Source organism: Colius striatus, chromosome 3 (genome assembly GCF_028858725.1).
Source record: "Colius striatus isolate bColStr4 chromosome 3, bColStr4.1.hap1, whole genome shotgun sequence".
NCBI classification, from domain to species: domain Eukaryota; kingdom Metazoa; phylum Chordata; class Aves; order Coliiformes; family Coliidae; genus Colius; species Colius striatus.
The window spans coordinates 5,028,054-5,044,268 of NC_084761.1; positions in this window are offsets into that span (position 1 = coordinate 5,028,054).

Sequence of the window (16,215 nt, forward strand, 5' to 3'; positions counted from 1 at the left end):
ACAACTGAAATTAATCTCTGAAAGTCCCTCTGAAGTCTGAGTTCCCTCCAGAGGTTTACTTTCACACTACTTCAGCCACTCCAAGATCCCCAAGATAGACAGAAACAAAACTAGGGTATTTTCAGTCTTAGTCTTGAGCTTTATTTTGTAGCTTATTAAAATTCAGACTTGTACTAATTCCTTGTATATATTTTATCAGTATTAGTACTTTCTGCATTAACACTAATGGCTGCAGTCTACTTATTATAAGACTGTGTGAGTTCTCTGACTAGTTTCAAACCTAAAAGAGCCACAGTAATGTTGTTCAGGGGTTAATCTTCAAGTTGGATAAACATAGATGACAGTTTTGGAGGTGCTTAGCCACTCTAGCTGTGTCCATGGAAGTAATTCTCAGCACTCCTGAAATGCACATTTCAGGATCAAATTTGTGACAACTGGACAAGAAGGTGTTCATCGTTTTGGGGAGATCAGTATATAGCACAGTTTGCATTGCACAGCTGAAAATTGCTGTGGTGTTAAAAAGCCATAGGAATATCTTATCGTTTCAGAAACATTCTTCTTTGATTTCACTACAATTTGAAACAAAAGCACAGCAGTGTCACCATGGTAATATATAATAAGATATATTTCAGAGAGAAAATATGACATGTAAAAATTGCAGATTGATCACCCTGGAAGATCCTGCAGGTTTGGGCTACTCATTGGCAATTCCAGCGTCTCAAAAAGTAGAACATTGCTGCAAGAATATGCAAAACACCAGAGCCATGCTGTGCCTCTCTCTTATGTACCCTGCGCTTCTTTTATATACTGAAGACATCTTGACATCAGTGGGGTGTCTTCAGAGCAGAAAATGTTTCAAGTCTGTAATAGGGATCCATTGTAGAGGGAAGAGGAAGATGTGAATGTTGGCAACAGTTTGACAGATCTTTTTCCAGTGATGCTTTGGAAGACTCAGTGCTCATTTTTTTTTCTTTACACATGGTGGTATTCAGCAAAGCAGACTGATGAGTGTCTGATCAATTATGATTTTTCAGTAGTTGGCCCCGAATTTGCATTTCTTTAGTAGACAGTGTGAGCATCAATGCAAGAGTATCTTGGTCTAGGGGTACAGTGTACTGTACAGACACACACACACAAGAGGTAGATCTGTCCTGGCAAGCTTACTGTGTAAGGACTAGCACGTAAAGGGTTAAGTAGGACAACGTACCAGAAGATCCTGAACTTATTGGTACACTTTTGTTAGTTACATGCAGGGTATTTTACTTGCAAATAGTCAAGAAGGAGAAGGAAAAATTAAACTGGCTGTAGGCTACCTTAAGCAGCTGACAAAGCAACTCTGTTGGGTTACCTTGACAAAGATAAGTGCTGAGGGAATGACACGAAGAAGCATGAAGCTATAGCAGCTGTTGACACGTTGCCTGAGAAACCAAGTGAAGGATCACAGAGGAGAAGAGAGATGAAATGCACAGCAGGGAAAGCAGAAAGTGGCAGTAGAGGAAAGGCGAGGATCAACATCTAGAAACATTCAGCAAGTACCTACTGTCCATTTCTACTGATATTTTTCCCTCACTAAAATGGAAAAGTTTGGCAGCAACTAGTTGTTGTTCAAGAAATAGCTGGGTAGCTTCTTTTCTCACCTACTAGAAGGAATTTCCTTCCTAGGTCCCAAAAAAAGTAACTTGCAGTGGCTAAGCAGCTGGTTTTTATAGTTTGGCTCTATTTTAAGGGGACGTGGTAGCTAACCTTGGGTTGTCTACTTGCACAAAGTTCAGCTATAAATAGGAATGAAGCCAACAATGTAGGCCCAATGACTGCTGCATCATTTGACAATAAGCTGAGCTAACCTTTGCTTGGAGAAACCAAAGGGTATAATCATAAGATGCTGTTGCAAGGGACAGGCTAATGATGTGTCAGTGATTTTTATTGCCTTGGCTTATAAGACCTTGAGGGACCTTATGGTCTTCCCTTGTACCTAAAATATTTCCACAGTTCAGTGCTACCCAGCAGATATAGAATGGCAAAAGATTACTACTTCATTACCTTAAAGATAAATCTTCAGACCTTGGCAACCTTTGGGAGAAAATATAATTGTCTTCCTAATTAAAATTGATTTTTTTTTCAGTGAATGTGCCCTGCTATTGCTATCCTAGCTGTGTAACTGGCTCTGTCTCCCTTATTACAACAGATATTTATGGTCACCAATTGACAGTATACTCAGTATATGCAACGTGTGTGATACTAGCTTTGGCAACAGATCACAGACCAGTTAGTCCCTTTGGAATATACATATCTCCCTAACTAGTGCTGAGAATGGCTGTGAGATGTGGTTTTCTTTGTTTATTGGACTGTACCTGTGGGCATTTCAGGTGACACGTTAAGTAAAATTATCGACCAAGGGACCAGCTCCCTCAATCATGTTGACAGAAGGAATTAGGTAGCTCCTTCCCTCAAACATCTTTGAAAATCCTTGGATTAGTAGTTTGAGTATGAATATCAGTCTTGAATATAAACATTTGCGGAACTATGATGTTAGTATTCTTCATGTGTTTTGTTGCCTTATTAGCTCTCTCGGGGTACAACTTTATCTTCAAAACAGTCTGCCTTATGCTAAAGCTCCTGAAGAGGGTTGTGTAGGGGCAAGTGCTGTTCTGGTTCAGCCTTCAGCATCTTCTGTGCTGTAGCACAGGTAATAGATTGTATGCACATCTTACTGTACTTTAAAAGATAATAACAGAAACTTGAATGTGTTTTGGAGGCTGGCACTTTTTTCAGGGGGAAAATGGGAAAACAAAGAAAAAGGGAAATAATCCCATCTGTGAACTGAAGAGAAGTCCTTTGGATATACCGAAATAAAACAAATGCAATAGTTTAAAAAGCAGTTCAGAGTGAAACCAAAAATTACTGGAAGTTTTACTTTACTGGAAAAATGCAGTATGAGGAGGGAAAAAAACCCAGGAGGAAATGCCTGCAAAAGTTTCATTGAGTAGAACTAAAAAAGTTGAGGGACCTAAAGAGTTTTTCTGTCACCAGACTCTTTCCCCACTCTGTGTAGTACATCCTTTGACAGGATGTAACAATGTTCAGACATGACTCATCAGCAAGAATGGACCCTGTCATCCTCAACACTAAAAATAAAGACCTTTCTGACTGAGCCAAAGGAGCAATTCTCTGTGTAGTAAGTTAGTATCAGCCAGCAGAGCAATACAGAGGGAACACTGAACCACTGATTTATTCAACCTGGAGGCCTTGAACCTGACATGACTAACCCAGGTGCAGTAAATGAGTTCAAATAAATACTGGCATTACAGAAGGCACCATGTTTTATGACATGGGATACAGGTCTAAGGGCTCTAGGGGCTGGTACCTTGGGCTACTAGTTCTGAAAATGAAGAGCTCTGTCACCAGCATTCATATTGTTGAAAACTGAGCACAAGAGAGAATGCTGTGGATTACAGGCCAGTAGAAAGAGATACCTTTTCCTTATCCTTTATTGCCTGAATGTTCCTTTTTTTAGTGTGACAGTAATTATTTAAGTATTCTTCCAGGAAGTAGATCTGAAATCTTTTCAACTTGTGGTGAAAGCTATATCAATACTCTCCAATGTAGGGCAGTGGAGGTGAGGGAGAAATAACTCAGTAGCTCGGCTTAAACTGAACTGAACATATTAGTCATGAAATATTTAAACCATCAATATCACACATTGATGTGCAAAATGTTTAATTATGTATCATTTCAGTTATTATTCATGTTAGATCTTAGACCTTAAGATGTACATACATTTAAAAAATAGCTCAGGAGATGTATCAGGAGTGTAGAGCAGCATGAAAAATCTGAAGGCTGGCTGTACACTTTCATTTGGAAAGTATGTTTTAGGGTTCCATTTTTGGTTTGTTTGGGGTTTTTTTTTTTTCTGAATTACCAAAACCTTTTCTAGGACTCAGTGCAAAGAATGCTTCTGCCTTTAGTAAATAGCTCTGGCAAAAAAAGACCATTCCAAAGGAAAACCTCAAAGGTTTTAAGCTTAATAACTCTTCTGTTCTATTTAGGCCCATATGTTTTTTCCATCTCTCTATCTTAAATGTGTGTAACTAAGTGTCTTCCAGTATTGCATTAAGCAGCACGACTAGCATCTGCCACAAATGGTTTGTTCTCTCTTCCCAACAGCAAAATTGTATGTACAGTGTCATGCTTCACATGTATATATCTGCTAAGTATTTGCTAGGGAAGGCAGAAGTGGATTGTTCAGCTCTTGTACTAGAAAATGGCAAGGGCTAGATTAGGTGGCCCTTGCTTGGTGCCCACCGATTCCACTTAGGGCACTGGGATCTTTTCCTTCCAAAGCTACTTGATCACACCCAGCGTGCTGACTACTGGGGACATTTCTTCTCTGTCTGTAGAACTACTCATGTGAGTAACAACTGTAATGAGGGAACACACTCTTTAGGTTCTGGGCCTGAATTCTTACCTTGCTGTATCTTTACCCGGGTGATTTCAGAAATGCTGCTGTGAAAAGCACTCTATCTGTTTGTTTCTGCAGCTAGCTGTGGTGCAGCTGCATGCCACTAAAAAATGTGTATCACCAAACCTTATGCTGTGACAGTTCAGAAGCCAAATGAAGGGGACAGATGATCAGCAACGGTGAGGAGAGTTTTTTATTGGAATAAAAGAATGTCAGAGATGTTTACTCATGATCACCTGCACAGTAATAAATAGACAAATGTGTAAAATAACCAACTTCCAGACTGTTAGGTTCGAGATGAGGATAGGTTTACAAGGACAGAATCTAGTCCTGCTGTCGTAGCAGCTTTGTTCAGTCATTCATATGCAATAGTAGTGTCACACAGCCACTACAGAGATGAACACTAATGAAGGTGTCTTTTGTTTTTGTAGAGATTAACACATTACTTCTCATCTTTAGAAAGCATTCAGGAAGGCTAGACTGATGAAGCCTATATATCCAGTTTCCTTTTTCAATTAGCAATTTGCTTTTTCTTACTTTCCAAGTGCTGGTGAAATAACTTAAGCTAATTATCACTGATGGACTGGATCTTTCTGTGAAGCCTAGAAAGTAAGGCTGTGATAGTTCATGTTTAATTTGATACACATCTGCTTTGTGATTGGATTGCTCACTTTTGAAAGTCTGTTTTAAGCCTCAAATAGACTCAACATCCCAGAAGTTTCACAGATTTCAGCTGCAGCAATAACATCTGTATAAAATAAGATTTTTAAGAGTATTTAGTTGGACAATTAAACTGTGAGTTATAGGTGTTTGTTGGACATGTTCTGAAACTTTGAGTTGATGATTAGTAGTCTGGTATTGCTATTTGTTTTCTTTGAGATGGCTCCCAGTACCTGTTCAATGCAGCTGCTCCTGGTGCAGGTTGTGTGCCTTGAGCAGTGTAACAAAGTCCAATGCCTGCCTGTCTTACTTTGTCCCCTGTGTAGGTGTATTATCTGCTGTAGGGGTAAAACCATGTTACTATGGACTGTTTGTGTCACAGCACAGCCCTGATTCCTCCTACCTCTGTGCTGTCTCTTGAGCTGTCTCCAGAATCCCTTCAGTTTCTGCAGAGACTTCAGGTGAAATTCAGACTGTTAGTGGGAAAATTAACTTAACCTTCCGTCTTGATTTTCTTTTCTGGGAAGGTGGTGAGATCTCCTTGTCTGTTACGTACCTCATTGATGCAAAGTAAATCCTTCCTGCTTAGTGATACAGTGTTCAGGTAACAACAGAAGTGAATCAGTCCATGTAAATGATGTGCCCACAGGCTGCCTGCAATGCAAAATATTATTTGTAGATTGTATCTGTAAGTACAATCTGTGTTCTCTTGCACAGAAGGCCTTATTTGCACATCCCACCACTTTGAACCATTTGATAGATTCAACCACATCAAAAAGTAGTGAAATTTAGGGAAATTTATATTATACCTCTATAATTTACATTTCTTCCCAGTAAAATGACACTTTCTGATGTGCTCAGGCAGGATCTGTATCTTCTAAAATCTGTTCAGAATGGTTGCACTGCATACCAGTTGCCAATTTATAAAGCTTTTCTGAACACTTACATGGCTCCAAAGGATTATTTATTGAACAGTTGAGCTTGTGAAACCTTCCCAAAAGCTGCAGTGGAAAGCTGTCACAAGCATGATTCTGTCGAAAGTTCTTTACAGAAATGCAATCCTCCAGAAACAAACAGGGCATCCAGGTCCCACCAGCTTTATAAGAGCACTTTCCTTCCCCATGAGTAAGATGCTTGACAGAAATATGCTATACAGGAGCAACATGATTTCCCATTGCCTTACAAAAAGTTTTCTTATCTGCTGTGGTGAAGTCTAAGTATAAAACATTTTTGTGATGAGAGGAGTTATGTCTGTTTGTGGGCTGTCTACTCAAAGGTATATAGTGCTTTGAAGAGAAGGCACTGGAGGAAAAAAGAATGCTCTAAAAGCTTGACTTGTGAATTCATGTGAAGAACATGCTCAACAATCAGAAAAAACAACACAGCTTAGTAATAGCTATGTAGGTTTTTTAACAGTTTCTGTTTGATTTCATGTGTGTTAGTGACAACTGGAGAGTCCTTGTTCTCAACTATTAGCTACTCAGATCTGTTCCTTCTTTTAAGGAGGTACTATTGACTGTAGTCAACAATATATTTTAACATATTTTAAACTAAAGCCATTTTTGTACTTAATTTTGTTCTTTCTGTGCCTTGGCAATGATATTTTAAGAACACGTAGCACTCCATCCCGAAGACAGATGAAATAACACCATGTTAGGCATGGGGTCAGTAAGTATTTTCTAGTATTTTTCATTGGAACTGTTCTGATTTACTTCAATTGGGCCAGGATATCATCTAATAAAAGAGCTCTGAGATAATCTGGGCAATTGTAGGCTTCATCTAATCCTGAGATCAGATTGGCTTATGCACGAAGCTCCTCTTGGAATGCAGGGAACAGAAAGTATAATAAACTATGCCAACTAGGGCCTTTTGGTGTATCCTGATTGCTTTCATGTGCCAACAAATGATGTATTAGAGTTCTAAAAATACAATATGCTGATGCACAAAACAAGAACACAGAAGAGGGAAAGTAACAGACAACTGCCTGTTACAATTTTTACATAGGGAGTGTAGAAGGACCAGTTTAGACACAGTAATGCCCCACTCAGTAGTGCAAGTTGTAACAGGTACAGCAGTAAAGTCTATGCAGCAACATCCTACAGTCAGTCATTTTGGAGCATGAGATGTCCCTAGGTCTGTCAGTCTAAGTAATATACATGGGGAGAAAGATCTTTTCACCTGTAATCTAAAGTCTAAGTTGTACTCAGTGAGATTCTACCCATAGGGATGGTGGGGGAAATAGAGGAAGCCTGCTAATATTTTTAAGCTCGCTAGGCTAAGGGAAAAGAAAAAAGTATTCTCAAGCATAGCCCATAATCTTTCTTTTGCAACTGTAAAATAGGTTCCTTTAGCAGGAAAAGCATAGAACCTAATATGCAATTCTTAAGGGGGAAAAGAAATCAAAAGAATGTTTATTCCCAGCACCCCACAACAATCAAATTGACTTCTGTATCTACACATGCATTTTAAGTGAGCAGTTTGAGTGCTAGTACGGTATGGTGTAGTCAGGGCACAGAATTCAGCTGAGATGCAGCAGACCATCTGCCAGAAGGAAAATTAGGGGGATGAGTGGCAACAAAACTCAAAGTTCATGGAAGGGGTGGGAGCTGGAGTTCAGAGCTCTGGCAAACAGCACACACTGCAATAGCTCTTGCCAAAAGGAGGGAAGGAGGCAACAGAAGGGCAGCGAATTGGATGGCTCGGAGAGTGACATTCTTTTGTGTCAGAAGTGGTCAGTATTTTACCAGCTGAGTTCCATAAATTGGCCCTGGGCTGTCAGTGCTAGTGCCAGCTGTTAACTTTGTAACAGCCATAATCTCAGCAGGGACAAATAGGGAAAGATGTATTGACAAATGGCACTGAGCATAATAAACTGCTCATCTTTATGAATGCTGGGATCCAAATGATCAAAACAGATGTACAGTTTCCAAATCTTAGCTGCACTGTCAGAATATTCCTGGTTTCCTCTTGCATAGTCATCCATAATGAAAAGAAAACAAGCAGATTTGCCTTTCTCTTGGGTCTGTCTTTATTGCTCACTCAACATTAATTACAGAATATTGTTGGAATAGCAGACTGGCAGGCTCCAGCACCCTGAACTCTTACTCCTGTCACTTCTGCATGTAGCATATAGCTAAAATTATCCTCAGTACAAGCACAGAATTGACATGGTCATGTGGGAAAACGTCATTTTTGTCTACCCCTTTGTGAATTTAAGTTATCCCACAAAAATGTGTCATATTGTAAGGCACAGGAAAGGAAAATGAGTGAAGGCTGCTATTTTCCCATCGAAGCCATAAAAAAGGAGTAAGAGAGCCAAAGTGAAAAAATGTTTAATGCAGATCAGTTAACACAATGATTTCTTACATTTTCATGTCAAGGGAATTGTAGAGGGCAAAAGAAAAGAAGACACAATGGAAATATATGCCTTTAAAAATATTTGGACACAAAAATTCTCTCCTGATTTATATGTGATTTGCAGGTTCATCACAATGACTTTTATACTTAGTGTTGCCTGAAGTGTTTGGGGTCATTAGGGACTTTTCAGCTTATCAGATAAATCCTATGTATCCTGCCTTGCTGTTTGACTATAGCATTTTTTTAAAAGACTTGTCAAGTCAATGGGTTACCACATCCCTAAGGCAGTGCATCTAATAGTTATAAAGTGCTGTCCTTTCCTAAGTGAAATACTGAGCACTGAGTATACAATTCTAAAGCCATAAGCGAAAAGATGAGTTCTAATATATTTCTCATGTACAATCGGCATAAGAAATTCAGCATATTGCCAGTTTTTGCTCTGCCCAGAATGATAAGCATATTGCTTATTAAATATTAATATTACCAAGCTGATGCATTAAGTTACAAGCAGAGGCGACTCAAAAATCAGAACATCTTGAATCTTAGACTTCCCAGTTAATTGAAACCTACCCTCAAAAAAATGGTATGACTAGCACAATTTCCTGGTGGACTTCAAGTTATGTTCCAAGGGAACTCAGCATCTGTTTGGCTCTAGGTTCCTAGAAAAGACTCAGATTACTGACGACTTGGTGCATTCTGTGCTGCCTAGGGCCATTCTCAGCAAGCCATAAACCTTGCTGCCATGGAACTAGGCATTTTTAAAGCCTTAATACCCATGAACAGAAACTTGCACAATTCTCACCAACTTCCCTTCTGCCAACCATTAGATAGCAGTGATGAACCTGAAAATCTCCAGGTTCTTGTCTTTAGGTGATTAATATTTAGTAACTGGCCTCAGTAGAGCTTAACAAGACCTGTGCATCTCTGAGAAATGAGATTTGCAACAACAGCAGCCTGCCAGGTGAATGGTGAGATGTTGGCAGGTAGTTTGCAAGTCAGAAGCTCCACAGTCTCTGATATGGAAGTACTTGTGTGGAACTGAAATCCTCTGATTTTTCTAAGGTCTTTGGTTGCTTGATTTTTGTTTCTCATAAATTGATGAGAGAAAATACTCTGAGCTGCACAGATATTTCCTTTTCTCCATTTAGTGTTGCTTTCCATAGAAATGCCTGACTCACTGGAAAAAGGAACATATTTTAGAGCATTCTCTTCTTCCTCCAGTATCTCAGAACCAGGAGCAAAGTAGCAGAGAATCAAGACTCAAGGTTCATAAAGGGGATCTTGTTTTTTAACTTCCCTGTGCCTTGTATCCTCTGGTTGGCAACCTGAAAGACACTTTAATAATTGAAATCATTTTAAATCTGTTAAATTAGAAATAGCAATTATACTGATCTTTTCTGGGTAACTGCTGGCTCAGTCTGAGAAGTAAAATCATTAAAACTCTCTCCTGCAGCCTGTCGAGAGAAATAATATTTAGTGGGTGTTGAATTTCATATGATTCAGCTCAGTCTTGAAAATTGGCAAACCTTTTATGCTCAATTAGATTTAAAATCTGCTTTCAATACCTCATTCTTCATAGGTCTGACTTATAATGGAACTGGAAACAAAGCAAACACTGACCTCCTCGAGTAGGGCTATCTACTGTCCTTAATGTAACAAAAGTCTCAGGCAGAACCACTGTCTTTATGGGTGCAGCTGAGCAGTTGAGGAGAATGATCTTTTGGCCCAGTATACCACAAATAGCATTACAGAAAAGTAACTTAACTACCATATTGTTCAAGTCAAGCGTGCATGAAGTTACATGGAAACGCCATCAGACTTTAATGCGTTCTCTTCGTAGCTATCTAAGATAAAGTTAACTATAGGATGGATTATGTTAAGGCAGCGCACAGAATGAATATTACTTATATTTTTGATATTCTGCCAAGTCAGGATATCCTGCTGTGAGACACAATGAGGTTCTGGCTGTACATGGCTCGTTTTTCTCTGCTTTCCTTTACATTTATACTACAGACAAATTTCAGATCTGTGACTTCCTCTGCTTAACATTTTACTTTTTGTCCATTTGGCGTTACTGTTTGGCATCAACTCAACTGGAGCACCTGTTTTCCTTTTCGACATTGCATGATTAAAACTTTAGTTAGTGTCCTTTCTTTGTCTTTGAGACATGATAGTCCCTTTTAACCTCCTACTGCCTTTATTTAAATTTTCACAAATCAAAGTCATTGAACTGTCAATAAATTTTAGCTCCTCTAAAAAGAAAAATGTAGACAGAAAAGATTTGAAGAGGATTTGAGTACGTTATGGGATTTTACAGTGTGGAAATTGAGTTTGTGAAAATTGTTCTAACTTTTTAATGCTACTTGATCTTCTCTAGAGGTTATAAATAACACATGGGATCCTGTAGAGATTGTATACCTAGCACATCTAGATTTTATTTGATACCAAAAGTAGAAGCGACTGATCTCCTAGATAAAGCTGTTCTCACAAGGTGTCCAGCACGATTTTAGAAATCTAACAAATCTGATTTTGTACAGATACACTTTCTAAATGCATCTCCAACTTAAGGCATTTAAAGGATTTTTATTCAAACGGAATCATCTGTAGCTGGTTCATTGTACCATCAAAAAGAAAGAAGTTTTACCTTGACAGTTTACTGTCTCAACAGACAAGATAGGCAGCAAACAGAGTATGAACATTATTACATCTAACAAATTGTATTCTCTGCCTTTTCATATACAGAATACACCCTTATGCTTTAGTACAAAATCAACTGTTTCAGCAACAAATCCTTTTTTTATTGTTGTTTATACTGCCATCAAAATTCCCTTCTAGAATTGCCACGCAAATTCTATTTCTAGAACAAACGATGATACAGTGGCGTTTATATTTTTAATTAGAAGCAGAGTTCGGTCAATAAGTGATCTCTTGAAAGTTACCATTCCTAAAACCCAGTAAAGTTTAATTCATGGACAAATTTACTGACAAGTTCTTTTAGGACATTCAGATGTCTTCTAAGAATCTGACTTTCTACTCTAGGTGGTCTTGCTCTGGTAGGGGGATTGGACTAGATGATCTTTCCCTTCCAACCCTTAAGATTCTGTGATTCATTCTTGTATAATGAAACTTATTCAAAAGCACTCGCTTGACAGTTTCAGAATAGTGTTTGCACCAATTTAATATCTGAAAGCGAACAGGAATGTAAATCATTGTATAGCTATCCCAGTGGCTTTCTGCATGTACAGAATCATGCTTTGGTATTTTGGTTAACCTCATTGAGAACCCTGCTTTTCCTCAGTACACAGCCTATATAATTATAGTTTCTGTTAGTATTGAGTTATGAGTTGTTATATGACATTTAAGTATTAAGGTAATATTGTTGCTGCTGGAAAAGTCACAAAATATAAGGGACAAGATTAATTCAGAGGTGCTATTTTCTTACTATCTATGGTCATCTAAAACCTTTTTTTTCAAGATAACATCATAGTCATCGCACACAGAAAGAAATGACACTGGAAAAATATGATTTCATTTTAACTTCCATCCTTTTGGATCTAATGGGTCTATCCTTTTTCCTAAATCAAATATTCTGGGAAATTCAGAGGTCAGACTTTGAGCTTCGGTGCCAATTCTTTTCCAGCATTCCACAACCTTTAGATGCAGTATGCACTGAAAACTGTTTCCTGTGGAATTCTGCTTTGGGGCTGAATGGTGGTTTGAGGTAAACTCTTCCTGAAGCTGCGTATACAGATTTTTCTGGAGTCTAACAAAGTGTGGACACACTCTGCAGCTGTTCTCCCTGCTGGGCCTCCATTCTTTACTCAGGTTTCTGTGTCCATGAAACAAAAGATCTCTATATCAAATGTGTTCGATGTCAGGCAACGTGTCCAAAACTCTCAAAGACGAGGACATAAAGATGGTGTGAATGTGTGTCTCCTTTGGAAAACAAAGCAGTAAGTCTGCATGATATGTCAGATAGTGAGAAGTTGAGCCTACATTGCTCAAGTGATAAAAACTCCATAGTCAACACTTATAGTAGCTTATGGTACGGACTGTGTAAAGCAGGTGAAATCCTTACCCCTTCAATTCATTTAATTCAAGAGCTGATCATATCTGAGGAGTCCTCTTCCCTGAGCTATGGCACTGGGAATGAGAATACAAGATTGTAAGGATATACTCCATACAGCCCAGCATTACCACTGAGGTTTTTTTTAATCTTCATGGGGATCAGCTCTATTATTACTGCTCATCAATTTCAGCTGTTTCATTTTTTGGTAGGGTTTTTTTTAAGTGACAGTTTAATACACTGCAACTTGAAACAGCAATCCTAAAATTTAGCAGAGCAGCTAAGAGTGAGGAATTGCCTGGAGAAATACATACATTACAGAAATCATATTTTGGGTAAGAGGGTGACATACCTTTATCCAGTTCTTGTGTGCTGCCACAGTAATAAGAAGCTATCCTGGGAAGAGGGCCAGGAAATATAGGCTTTGGGGTACAATCTAAGCATGTGAAAGAGCAGGAGGAAAAGCTGCACACTAAGCAAGCACAGATGGCGTGGCTCTGTGGGACAGCAGGGCTTGTTGGAGGCAGCGTTAAGTAGACAGTTTGGGAACTGACTGTGAGTTTTAGCAGCTGATTCAATCAAACCACCTGCACATAGCCTGGTTCCACTTTATTTTGTGTACTGCAATTTAAGAAGAGTGGTTAATCTGGAAGCTTGTATCTAAAGTATCTGTATCAGTGCATGTACAAGCATGTGTGCGTCCATACATGTTTATAAAACAGAAGATTAAGGCTCTGTTTTAGCGGCATAAAGAACTGAATTTGTCTCCTTTTTCACTCCACCTTCTGATTTGATCCCAAGATTCTATTTCTATTAGAGCAACATACAAACACTCAAGACAAAGAGATTAAAAAACTTCTATATTGATTTTGAGTTTGAAATATTAATTAGAGACTATTAATCTAGGTTTATGATCGTTTGGCACAATCATAAAACTGCAAAATGTCTTAGAAAAGATCAGTGTATTTTGTTATTTCTGAAGGGGCTGATGAATTTCAAAAACAATTAGAAAATAATGGTTTGTAGAAACTGAGCTTTTCTCTAGTAATTTGGATAAAAAATTGGCTTCTTTCCTCTTTGTCAGCTCCCAGGTGGATTTTCTTTCTTACAAGGGGTGCAGAGGATTATAGGTCAATTTCTAAGAAGCTACAATTGGCTTTTTGGGCACTTAGTATGCTCTAGAGACATTAATATCTAAACCATTCAGAGATAATTGCATTAGTTGTCTTTTCTCCCAACTAAATTATTTGAGTACATTAACAGTCAATTTTGTGTTGACAGGGCATGAATTTCTACTGATGGGAATAGAAAGCTTTGTATTATCTCAAGCAAAACATCAATCTAAACTTTCAATTCTAAGAGTATATCATCGAATCAGGGACTTTGCAGATGATGTATCGCAGATGGGAGAAAAAGATCTCATTTCAGCAGTAATGGGAAGCAGTGGATTTAGAAACATAAACCATGTTTCTAGCTGGAAGTGTTGCTTTTAACTCAATAAAGCTTCAGATCACAAGCCACTCCTTCAAATTAGATTGTTAATTTTTAATGTGTGTAGCAATTACTGATGTGACAGATAGCAGACCTGATTTTGCTCCCATCAGACTCTGTGGGAGTTCAGGCATTGATTTCACACGGGGGAGACGGCAGGTACAAGTGCCGTTAAGTTAACAAGGCATGATGTATGTCATCTATGTAATGCTTTCATCTATATATATGAATGCCAGTAATATGTCCCTTATGGCTTTTGACATCATAAGGTCATTTTGAACCACTCTAAAAAGCAGTTTAATAGTGGATGAATATGTTTGACATAGCAGTTCTTTGTTTCTGACCCAACTGTGTGTGAAAACTTCAGTAAACTCACTTTTTGTTGAATACAAGCAGCAGGCAGAGCACAGCCCAATTTAGACATGGATTCCATCTTTGTGTTGCCTACATTCTTGTTCAGTTTTGTGTTTTTCAATCATCCATCTCTGACAAGATTGTATTTTCATTCCTGAATAATACACACTCATTCTTTCACAATTACCCCTTCTTGATATCTTCCTTTTGCTGCATCTTTGAGTGCCAGTGGCAGTTCCCCACCTTGTCATCTACTTCCACTGTTTTTGGAATGCAGACAGTGCCTCCTTTCTTACTACTAACAGTTACTCACACTTTCCATCTCTGATTTCCAGAAGTCCAAATCCTTCCTGACCTTGCAGGTTTAGCATCCAAAGATGTCACTCAAATAATGCAATTTGCCTGCCAATGAAGTAAATTGTTTTGAAAGCTGTTATTTACTATGCAGAGCAGCTGCTTCCCAAGTCTGAAAGCAATGGTAGCCCATAAGTTTTGGTTTTTTCTCCTCCTACCACATGCAAAACAGAGATGGAGAAAATAATGTTAGTATTAACTCTGTTTCCGTTTTGTCCAAGTAGAGCAAGATGACAAGGCAGAAACCACACCTGTCTCTTAGACTAGAAATCAATATCAAAAAGTATATATTCAGTGTTCACAAAACTTGAAGAGATTGGCTGTTACAAACATCCCGTTGAGTCTGTTTATAAATTCATCTAACACTAATCTTTTACTTGTTATTTAAATAATAATGCATGTAAAAGAAGTCAAAATAATCACTCTTTTGTTGAGAGGTCTTTGCTAATGTGAGACAAGAGGCAAAAAGTAGGGAATATCACAATAGTAGTTGACATTCTTTGAAGCAACAATTTTGTGCAGTAAGAATGAAAAATAATTGTATAGTTAAAACAGTATCTTCTTGCATTGGGAAATAGAATCAATGTTGTATATAATTTAGCAAATTCCTTCTTGGAAGCATGAAGAATGATTCATCCCTAACTGAGCTAATTATTTGTCCTCCCTCTGTAGTCCATGAAGAAAAGACAGTGTCACCTTCATTCCACTCTAAAAGACTCTTCTAAAGCACTGAGTGTTTGCAAAGCTGGTAATGTGGCCAGTTCCCAATTGCTGAGTATTTATTGCATTGGAGAACTCTGCTGCAAATCTTGGTGGATGTGATTAAGGGATTGTGAAAATATTTGTTCTCTTAAGAGCTTTAATATTTTTCTAAACTGGGATTATGTTGTTTGCAACATCTTATATTGGATCAGTAGTGTCAGCGGAGTTTAACTACGATTGCTCATTTTTTGGCTGAGTGTAGATATAAGTATCCACTAACTGATGAGCAACAGATTGAAAGCTTCTGCTTTTACATAGGGGAGTAATATAGCTTTTCACACTCAAGTTAAAATTTGTCATCCAAGATACTGGAGAGACTGACATTGTTTCATATTGTGAACTTTACTAAGTCAGCTTCTGAGGACTGCTAGGCAAACTGTTGTTCCACTATATGTACAAATTCACACGTGTGAATCTATGACTGAAGCAACATACTGGTTCTAAACAATTTAAAAGTAAGACTGTTATAAATTCTAGGTTTAACTTCAGATCTGAATGTGAATAGTTGGTGAGTACTCAGAACAGCGATTTTGTTGTGGATCCACTCCCACATTTGTAAATGAACAACAGAAATTAGAGAAGTGTTCCTCTTTAAGGCCTAGATCTAAAATTCTGCATATATGCTTTTATAATAAAAGGCAGGGCCATGTTCTGGCAGCTCTTTTTAGGCATTAGTCACCATTGAATTCACTGTGAAATTCTGCATAAAACA